The sequence below is a fragment of the Peromyscus eremicus genome, chromosome X (assembly GCF_949786415.1).
Source record: "Peromyscus eremicus chromosome X, PerEre_H2_v1, whole genome shotgun sequence".
NCBI classification, from domain to species: Eukaryota; Metazoa; Chordata; class Mammalia; order Rodentia; family Cricetidae; genus Peromyscus; species Peromyscus eremicus.
In genome coordinates this window covers 117,306,752-117,316,723 of record NC_081439.1, presented here as the reverse complement: position 1 = coordinate 117,316,723, position 9,972 = coordinate 117,306,752, and the positions used below count along the sequence as shown (strand labels likewise).

Below are 9,972 nucleotides of genomic sequence, written 5' to 3'. Positions count from 1 at the left end.
GGATAATTCTTGGGAAGAAGAGTTTCATCTAGAGAAGGAGGTGGATGAGAAAGGATAATAGGGGCTAAAAATGACCAAAGTTCAATACACATGCATGACATTTTCAAATAATTACAAAAGAACAGGCTGTTTTAAGATTAGATTGTTTCTATTTTCTTCTGTTTCTTGAGAAGATTATGGCAACACAAGGCAGTTGAATACATAAGTATGTGTTTGTTCTATTTAAAACACAAATCATCATGGTGTTTTTAATTTGTAAAAATGCAAATCAATAGTCTAAGCCACCAAAACAACATTTTGGTAAAGAGACATACAAAAGAATGATTAATCGGTGTATATTAAATCTGCCAGGTATCTCAATTATTCACCCCAAACAGCAGGAAATGTGAATGGCCATAAGAAAGAATCATGCCTTTGTAAAGACACATCTGGAGAAATCAGTCTGTACGTGTTCAGCCTCTGTCATAGCAAAGCTGGCAGATCCACTTAACTGTAGTTATTTCTTCTCATTGCATTCAATATAATGAAATTAAATCAGCAGATATTATTGATAATCTGAAAATCCATTGAATAGATTACTAAACTGCTAAGTCAAGGAGTTGCTTTTAAATAGATTTGTCTGGATTTCTGTGAGCCACCACTTCCTGGCTTCAATGCAATATTTTAAAAGTAGCCAAGCCAAGTGTACACCTTTGTAATCCTAGAACACAGGAGGCTGAGGCAAGATGATTAAGAGTTCTAGGTCAGCTGGGGCTACTTGCAAATTTCCAGGCCAGTGTGGACTATACAGTGAGAAGATGTCTTAAAAATATTCCATTTTAAGCTGGGTGGTGGTGGCTCACACCTTTAATCCTAGCACTCGGGAGGCAGAGAGGTGGGATCTCTGTGAGTTCGAGGCCAGCCTGGTCTACAGAGTGAGTTCCAGGAAAGGCTCCAAAGCTACACAGAGAAACCCTGTCTCAAACTGCCCCCCCCCAAAAGCCCATTTTGCCATGAAAAGATATGTGTAAGGAAAGTGATTAATGATAGTGGCTTTTTGTTAATGAATTTTTAATATCCAGGGAATATGACCATATTATTCTTATGTTGTATTTTAAAAGTAAATTGTGTATGACAGATTCATGGCAGTTTATTTCCTCACCTTCAGCAGTCTTTCCAATGTGTTTGGACTTAGATTAGTGGATAGTTCTAGGCAAGTACAACTCTGAAAGTTCTCAGGTATAAGTTATAACCAGCCCTCATTTACTTCAGAGATGGCTCATTCTATGCATAATATGAAGAATTGCAAAGCTAATATTATTGTTTGTTTGAGATAAGTTCTCATTGTAGAGCTCTGGTTGGCCTATAATTTGCGATAAAGGACAAACTGGCCTGATATGCTTACTTCTGCCTCCCTAGTACTGGGATTAATGGCATGTGCCATCATGCCTGGTGAAGATAATATTATTTTTAATTCTTGTTTCCAAGATCAAAACAGTACAGGAGTAATTGTGAATTGTACATAGATAACAATTAGGAAAATATTTGGCTGATACTTTTACAGAACTTGTTTCTTTGGATTTTCTTTTACGTATATGTGTTTGCCTGCATGAGTTTATGTATAACACATATGTGCAGAAGCTGGTAAAGGCCAGGAGAGGGAGTTATACCCCCTGGAATTGGAGATAAAGGCCATGGTGAGTAGCCATGCGGGTGTTGAGAATTAAATCTGGGTCTTCTGCTTAAGTAGTTTAGTGCTTTTAACTGTTGAACTATTTCTCCAGCCCCCAACTTTACTGTTTTGGCCCTAGCCTTCCTTTGGACCCCAACCTGTGTTTTCATTATGATATTTATAATCAATGTGTACTTTTCACCATGGGCCCCTTGCCCTTAGTAGCTACAGCAAGTTAGTTCCTGAGTTAATTCCAACACTTGGAAGGATATCATAGAGTTCCAGGAGTGTGTGCTGTAGGTTGAACCCTCCATTTAGGTGGCAATCTCTAGAGGAGGAGGTGTGCTTAGAACTGGTTGTTAGGAATTTTTCTAAATCATCCAGAAGGAAACAGTATTGAGAATCTTAGTCAGTTTGGAGTCCATAACAAAACACCATAAACTGAGTGGCTTGTAAGCAGCGAATTTATTTCTCACAGGTCTGAAGTCTGGGAAGTCCAAACTTAAGGCAGTAGCAGATGTCTAGTGAAGGCCAGCTCTATAATTCACGGATGGAACCTTTTTACTGTGTGTCACAGGGCAGAAGCATGCTCTTCAGCTCATTATAGAGGTACAAATCCCATTCATGATGTGCTCTATTTTTATGACCCCACTACCACCGGAGGACTCTATAACCATCCTATACAGTATTGGGTTTCAACCACATGAATTTGGGGCAAATACAAGCATTCAGTCCATAGCACAGAGCTATTTCTAACAAGCACTATGTCTTATAGAGAAAGATACAGTCTTAAACCATGTATTTTCCACATAAATATTAAAAAGTAGAGCTGGGTATATCACTCAGAGAGCTTGCCTAGCATGTGCAAGATTCTGGATTCCATTACCAGCACCACATATCCCACTGCCCAAATGAAAATTACTTCAGGGACTGAGAGTATAGTTTTATGGTAAAACATTTGCCTGGTATTCATAGTTCTGAGTTTGACCCTAACTCTGAAAATACAAATTTAAAAATATGTTCCCAGGGCCTGAAGAGATGGCTCAGTGGATAAGAGCTCTCCCAGAGTACCAGTTTCTATTCTCAGCATCCACATGGTAGCTCATAATTGTCTGTAACCCCAGTTCCAGGGAATCTCTCTTCTGGCCTCCTTGGGCACCAGACTCACAAATGGTGCTCAGGCATATATAGAGTCAAAACACTCATACACATGAAATAATAAAAAAAAATAATCTAAAAAATTAAAAATACATTTTCAAATGGTAACAAAGCTCATTGGTAGACCACTTGGCTAGCACACATAATACTCTGGGTTTACTCCTCAGCACTGAAAAAAAAGCTACATAAATAATGTCAAATTGGGCCTTTCACTGAGAGCTAATTCAGGGGAAAGAGCAGTTAAGCATATCCATCTTAAAATTTCTTTCTAGATTTGTATGTACATGTATGATTCCCATTTAAGTGACCACATATAAATAAGATACACCAAATGAATCTTGTGCCGATGAGATGCAATGATAAATACAATAATAATTTGTTATGACATGCATTTAATTGCCTTCAAGATAGATAGGTCTATTCTTGATAGTGATTACATGTGGATACTCTGTATGTAGATTAAGTTGTTTTAAGTCCTTAATAATGTAAGGAGCCTTTAGCCATGTCATCCTCTTCATGACTTGTGTCACAAATAAATGACTGTCTGTGCATCACTATTTTCACTATCCTGTGTTTTCATAGTATCATTGCTCTCATTATCTTGATAAGAATTGTACTGGTACTTTGGTTCACTGTACTTGTGATCTGTTTCATAAAAAGACTTCGGAGATGGCTTCATTTTCCTTGAAACATGAGGATTTCCAACATGTCCCTTATTTGGCCCCAAAAGATCACTGAGAAGTCCAAAAGTATTACAAATAAGGCATTTTTCCTGATAATATCAGCAAACTTTGTCTGATAGATGCCCCCTGGGTAACACAGCCTTTCCTGTACTCACTGGCTTTTCACATCATGGTGTCCATGTGACTGGTTCGGTTTTTTTATACTGGAGGGTTTGGTGGACAGGATTTGATTATGTGAGACTGATGGACAAGACTGTGTGGCTAGCATATTTGAAGATTGCAAAATAGCTAGCCATGGTGGTATGACTATTTCTTTGAATTGGATGAATTGACTTGACTAGCTAATTTATAGGTGTGGGTGAGTTTATATGATTTTTTAAGGTTGTGTTTCTTATATGACTTTTCCAGGTAATGTGACTTATGTAATCTTTGGCAGCTTGATGACTTGGTTGGCCTTTCAAATCTAGTTGCCTACTTGACTTTTTTACAGTGCATGGTATGGATGACTTATCTGTATTTGAGTATCTCGCTCGTCTTTGTGCATTGGATGGCATGCATGACTTTTCTAGACTTGAAGGCTAAATTGATTTTACTGCACTGTTTGATACAGATAGTTTTTCTTGACATGAGGGTGTAAATGTCTGGTCTTAATTTAATAGCACAGGTTGAGTTTGTAGAATGTCCTCAGGTATCATATCAGGTTGACAAGCTGATACTTTGGGTACCCAGGATGATATAGCTGCCACATTTTCTTTGTTGAGCCTGAAATGCAGAAAACTCAAGGTGTCATAATTTAAAACAAAAGTACTATTGCTATCATCAGAAAATATAATGTTAGCTTATAGTATGGATATTTTTTCCACAGTAAAAGTAAACACAGTAACTATTAGAGTGTGTTGACACCTGTAACTCATGTTGCACATATGAATTCATGAATAATTTTCCTTAAAGAATATGTTTACTATTTCAAAGGTATCAGATATAGTCCATGTATGGAATGACACAAAGTTGTCAATAATAATAAAGATGTGGTACACATGTATAATGGAATATTACCTAGATATAAAATATGAAATTTGCAGGGGAAATGGATTTGTACATGAGTAACCCAGTATAAAAAAGACAAAGGACAAATTCCACTAGTTTTCTCTCATATGAGGATATTAGCTTTAGTACATTATATCTAGTGGAGTACCTGTGCAGATCAGGAAACAAAAAAGCAAATGTGTATTGTGCAGGGAGTTTGTGTACCTTAGGGAGGGAGGGGAGTAGAACATAGATATAAAGAAAGAGGGACTCTGAGTGGAAATGTTTAGATAGAGAGGGAGGCAGAGAGAGGGGCAATTGGGGACATGAAGGTGTGGGATGGAGGAGGATTAACTGGAATAAAGGGAGTATAAAGAAACTGTTTGAAAAGCTAGATATACCCACCTATGCAACAACAGTTTGACCGTTAGAGTAGCAGGGGCTAACTAACTGCTCTCTGAATGGATTCTAGATTCTCTGTATGGGGGATGGGAAGGGGACCAGTAAGCTTGGCTAGCAATTCAAGTAGAGGAGGTAGTAAGCCCACAGGAGGAATGTACTTCTGATGGTTAACTAAACTGATAGAGCAGCAAACTGCTTTCCAAACACCTATGTGTTTATACTCACAGACAAAAGCAGCTTCAGACTTAATCAAAGAAGCCTTTCCTTGCAACGAAGAGCAGAGAATGTAGAAACTAAGTCATGAATGTGAATCTAGCCCCAGACAAGTCACTTACACCACCACTTCTTAGAATCAGGGAACCTTGTGGAAGCGGTGGCCAGAAGTATTTAAGAGCTGGAAGATAAGGTAAAGGGCTAGGATGAAAGGCCATTCCTACACTCGATGATGCAACTACCGTAATCCTTAACTCACGTAACTATAGTTACCTGCACTAAGACCATGACAAACACCACTGTCTCATTGTCCATCCACACCCAAGTGATCCTGCAACAATCTATCTCCATCTATCTGGGCCCCTTGATTGATCTCCAATGCATGAATTCAGTAAGAGTGGGGACCCTCAACCCTTATGTACCCTTAATTTCATCCAAAAGTGCACAGAGTGACTTGATGTCTGTCTTTTAAATGAGTTTAGGGTCTCAATTCTTAAGGGGAAAATGTTAGGTAATAAAACAGATATAGTTTTGGAGGCTATTGAAAAGGGACCTTTCCCTTCCATCATCTTCCTCTTCCAAAGTTTACTATACCAAAGACTTCGCCATGTCCCCTCTGAGGAGATGCAGACCCTGTCCCACAAAAGATACAAAAATGACAATTATTCCCTGTTTTTCCCCTATATAATCAAAACAAAAGTCAGGAAATGTTATCCATAGTCATGACATTTTGATTAAACAGTGACAACTTTGGAAACTAACATAAATTTATAGAACAAAAGTAACTTGCTTCTCTAGATTCCTGCCTTCTTTTCTCTATCAACCTTCAGTAAGGGACCAGCCATGAAAGATATTTATTACTCACCTAACATCCTTTAACTAGCTCACTGGTTATCCTGGTCAATGACCAGCTGTAAGCCATAAAATGAATTTATTTGTTGATTTTTTTCTTTTTGGTTTTTGAGACAGGATTCTCTGTGTGTAGCTCTGATTGTCCTGGATCTCACAGAGATCCATCTGCTTCTGCCTCCCAAGTGCTGGGATTAAAGGTGTGTGCCATCATCGCCCAGCTGATTTTTTTTTTTTTTGAGACAAGGTCTCATTTTTTTAGCCTTGGCTGGCCTGGAATTCACTATGTAGATCAGGCCACCCCCTTCCCAATTTTCTGTCCCATAACTACCCCAGATTGTAATCAGACAGTGAGCTCTTACTCTTTTACTTAAAAAAATTCATTTTATGTATATGGGTATTTTGCTTGCATGCATGTCTTTGCACCATGTATGTGCTTGGTGCCTGTAGGGGCTAGAAGATGACAATGGATCCCCTAGACCTGGTGTTAGAGGTTATTGTGAGCTGCTATGTAGGTGCTAAGAACCAAGCCCAGGACTTCTCATAGAATAGCCAGTGCTCTTAACTGCTAAGCCATCTCTCCTTACAACAGAGACTCCTTCTGAAGAACTTCCTTTCCCCCAAATGAAAGCCTGTACTATTGGGGCTGGAGACATGGCTTAGAGATTAAGAGTACTTGCGGTTCTTGCAAAGAACCTGTGTTTAGTTAACAGTCCTGACACTGTGGCTCACAACCAGCCTTAACTCCATTTCCAAGGGATCTGATGCCCTTTTTTGGTCCTTGTGGGTCCTGCATGTACATGATGCACATTTGTATATGCAGACAAATACCCATACATATAGAAGTATATAGTTTTGAAAAGCTTGGACTATTTTTGAGTTGCTTGTCCGCTTGTCTTTCTTTCTCATGGATATTCACTTAAAACCCATGTAAAAAGCTGTGTATATTAGCACATGCTTGTGTCCCGTGTGTGAGGGAGAGGCAGAGACAGGAAGATTGCTGGGCCTTCCTGCCTGTGAGCCTACATTTAGGTTTAGTGATATGCCCTGTATCAGTGCTATAAGGCAGAAAATGATAGAGCAGGACACACCTGACATCCTCTTCTTGTTTCTGCATGTGTATACACACCTGTGTACAAATACCTCATGCACACACCCACACACATACATACACACACACTTTTCATTCTCTAATATGTGACTCTTACTCTCCTGGTGATGGGACCTCCTTGATCATATAATTACAATAGACTAAACAAAAACAGGTAAAGTTGAAGGCTATGATCATAATTCCAACTAGGAAACTGAGTAGATGTTTCCTAAAATCATCCATTCTTGATCCTGTCGATTCGGTGGTTTTATCAACTGCAAAAGATTGTACCATCAAGAAAATGTTTGTTAACCCATTTTCCTCCCACTTTGAGAGTGGTTTGCCACTGTACATTGAAGTCAAATGTCTTTCTCAATGGTTTTTTTGTTTTATGTCTGAGTGCTTGCCTATGTGTTTGAGTGTTTGCTTGGATGCATTTATGTACACCATATCCATGCATGCCTGGAACCTGGCAGAGGCTAGAAGAGAGTGTCAGATACTATGAAACTGTTGTTACAAGTGCCTGTGAACCACCATATAAGTGCCAGGAACTGAACTGAATCTTCTGTAAGAGAAATAAGTATTCTTAACTACTGAGCCATCTCTCCAGTCTTTCAGTGATTTTTTTTGAAGTTTAAGAAAGTTTTCATTATAATTTTCGTGTGTGTGTGTGTGTGTGTGTGCATGTAAGTATGCAAGTGTGATTCCCCATGCATTTGCATGTGGAGGTCAGAGGATGACTTTAAGTATTTTCCTCCATCACATCTTATTCTTTTGAAATATCTCTCTGTCTCTGTCTCTGTCTGTCTCTGTCTCTCTGTCTCTGTCTCTGTCACTGTCTCTCTCTCTCTCTCTCTCTCTGTGTGTGTGTATACAATTTTATATTTGGATTTGTGTATGGAGAAGTGTATGTTTCAATGTACATGTGGAGGTCAGAGGACAACCTTGGGTGTCATTCCCTGTCTTCTACCTTGTTTGAGAAAGGGTCTCTTCTGTTGTTTATTACTCCACTTGAAAACCAGGCTAGCTGATTCATGAGTTTGTGAGGATTCTCCTGTCTGCCTCCTATCTCACTGTAGGAACACTGGGTTTATAAATAACTTGTCATTTTACTCAGCTTTATGTGGGTTCTGGAGCTCTGAATTTAAGTCATCACACTTGTCCAGCGATTGCCTTACCCACTGAGCCCTCTAATGTAATTTTCTTTCCTTGAGCATATCCTGGCTATGAATGTCAAATGTGAGTAGTATCTCTAGCTAATCTGTGTCATTATCTGCATTACCTCTGAATCATGGGTGGTTATTGCAGTAACTAAGATTTCGAGCATAAGCTGTGCATGGGTGAGTACATTTGAGTGTTACTATGTGAATGTATGTGATAGGAAACAGGACAGGATAACAACACATCATGATCATACTCAATGGTATATTAGGAACAGCCACTTCAGAGGCTAAGAATGCAGGGTCATTTCAGGCCAGGTACTTGAAATGAGCCTGAACAACACAGTAGTAAGAACCTGACTCCAACAACCAAATCCGAATCAAAACAAACCCCTGATACTTAAGTCCTATGGTAGATATACTCGCATGAAGGTTGTCTAGTTTGGTTGGCAGACTGGGTGTTAAAGGCAAGTCAAAGGAAACTATAAGTTTGTATTCTTTAGGTTTAGAATTTTCACATAGCTCTTAAAATATCAGCTATTATCCTCAGAAGTCTTAAAGACCTCATAATTGTAACACCATTATAAAAGCATATTTGTTAATCTAGCATTCCTAATAACACAATAAATTAATAATAGATAATACATCTTAAACATTAAGCCTCGGCACATACCTGTGGTGGTGGTAGTGATAGTAGATGATTCATTAGTATGGTTTCTATTTAAACAATTGATTGTCCAAATGAACAAGAATAGGACATAAATAGGAACCTTCACAGCCATAGTGTGGCCAGAAGGTTTCTTTGGCTAAGGTTACTGCTGTATCTGAATTGCTTCAGGCTGGTCTTGGGGTTTGTGACATCACTGTCATTTTGCATCAGACCATGACAACATAATCTCACTGTGGAAAAGCAGCAAATTTTGTGCACAGATCTTATCAAGTGACTTTTAAAAGTTTATATTTGTATTTTATGTTATGAATGTTTTGTCTACATGTGTCTGTATACCATATTGTGCAGTATACACAGGACAAGAAGACAGTGCTAGATCCCCTGGAACTGGAATGACATCAGATCCCCCAGAACTTGAGTGACAGTTGTTAGCTGCTATGTTGGTACTGAAAATTGAATCCAGATCCCCTACAAAAGGAGCCAGTGCTTTTAACCTTTGGAGTCATTGCTCCAGCCCCTCAAGCGACTTTTAATCATTTTTAAATAAAATCTTCTGTCTAATTGAAAACAAGACTAAAGGGTTTTTTGTTTTGTTTTGTTTTGTTTGTTTGTTTGTTTGTTTTGAGACAGGGTTTCCCTGCGTAGCCCTGGCTGCCCTGGAACTCAGAGATCTGCCTTCCTTTGCCTCCTGAGTGATGGTATTAAAGGCATGTGTCCCCACAGTACAGCAGATTAAAGGATTGTTATTCACAGATAATGTTCTGGTTTGAATGAGAATGGCTACCATAGGCTTATAATGCTTGAATACTTGGGTCCCAGCTGGTGGAACTGTTTGGGAATGATTGGGAGCTAGGCCTTGTTGGAGGAGTTGTGTAGCTGGGTAGGCTTTGCGATTTCACTCATTCCCAGTTAGTTAGCTTGCTCTCTCTGTCTGCCTTGGCTTGTGGATCTGTTGTGAGCTCTCAGCCACTGCCTGTTTGTTATGCCTGCCAGCCTGTGCCATGCCCCTTGCCATGATAGTCATAGACTCTAACCCTCTGGAACCATTATCTCCAAATTGAATGCTTTCT

General features: G+C 39.1%; 1 long non-coding RNA gene across 1 annotated transcript; it reads right to left on the bottom strand.

Moving 5' to 3' along the window:
* Positions 1-3,184: 3,184 nt before the first annotated feature.
* Positions 3,185-9,037, bottom strand: LOC131899249 (uncharacterized). The gene is made up of 3 exons (XR_009376074.1): positions 8,906-9,037; positions 5,146-5,766; positions 3,185-4,254 (listed from the first exon to the last, which is right to left on the bottom strand). It is a non-coding gene; the product is annotated as an uncharacterized LOC131899249 (long non-coding RNA).
* Between the last annotated feature and the right edge of the window lie 935 nt (positions 9,038-9,972).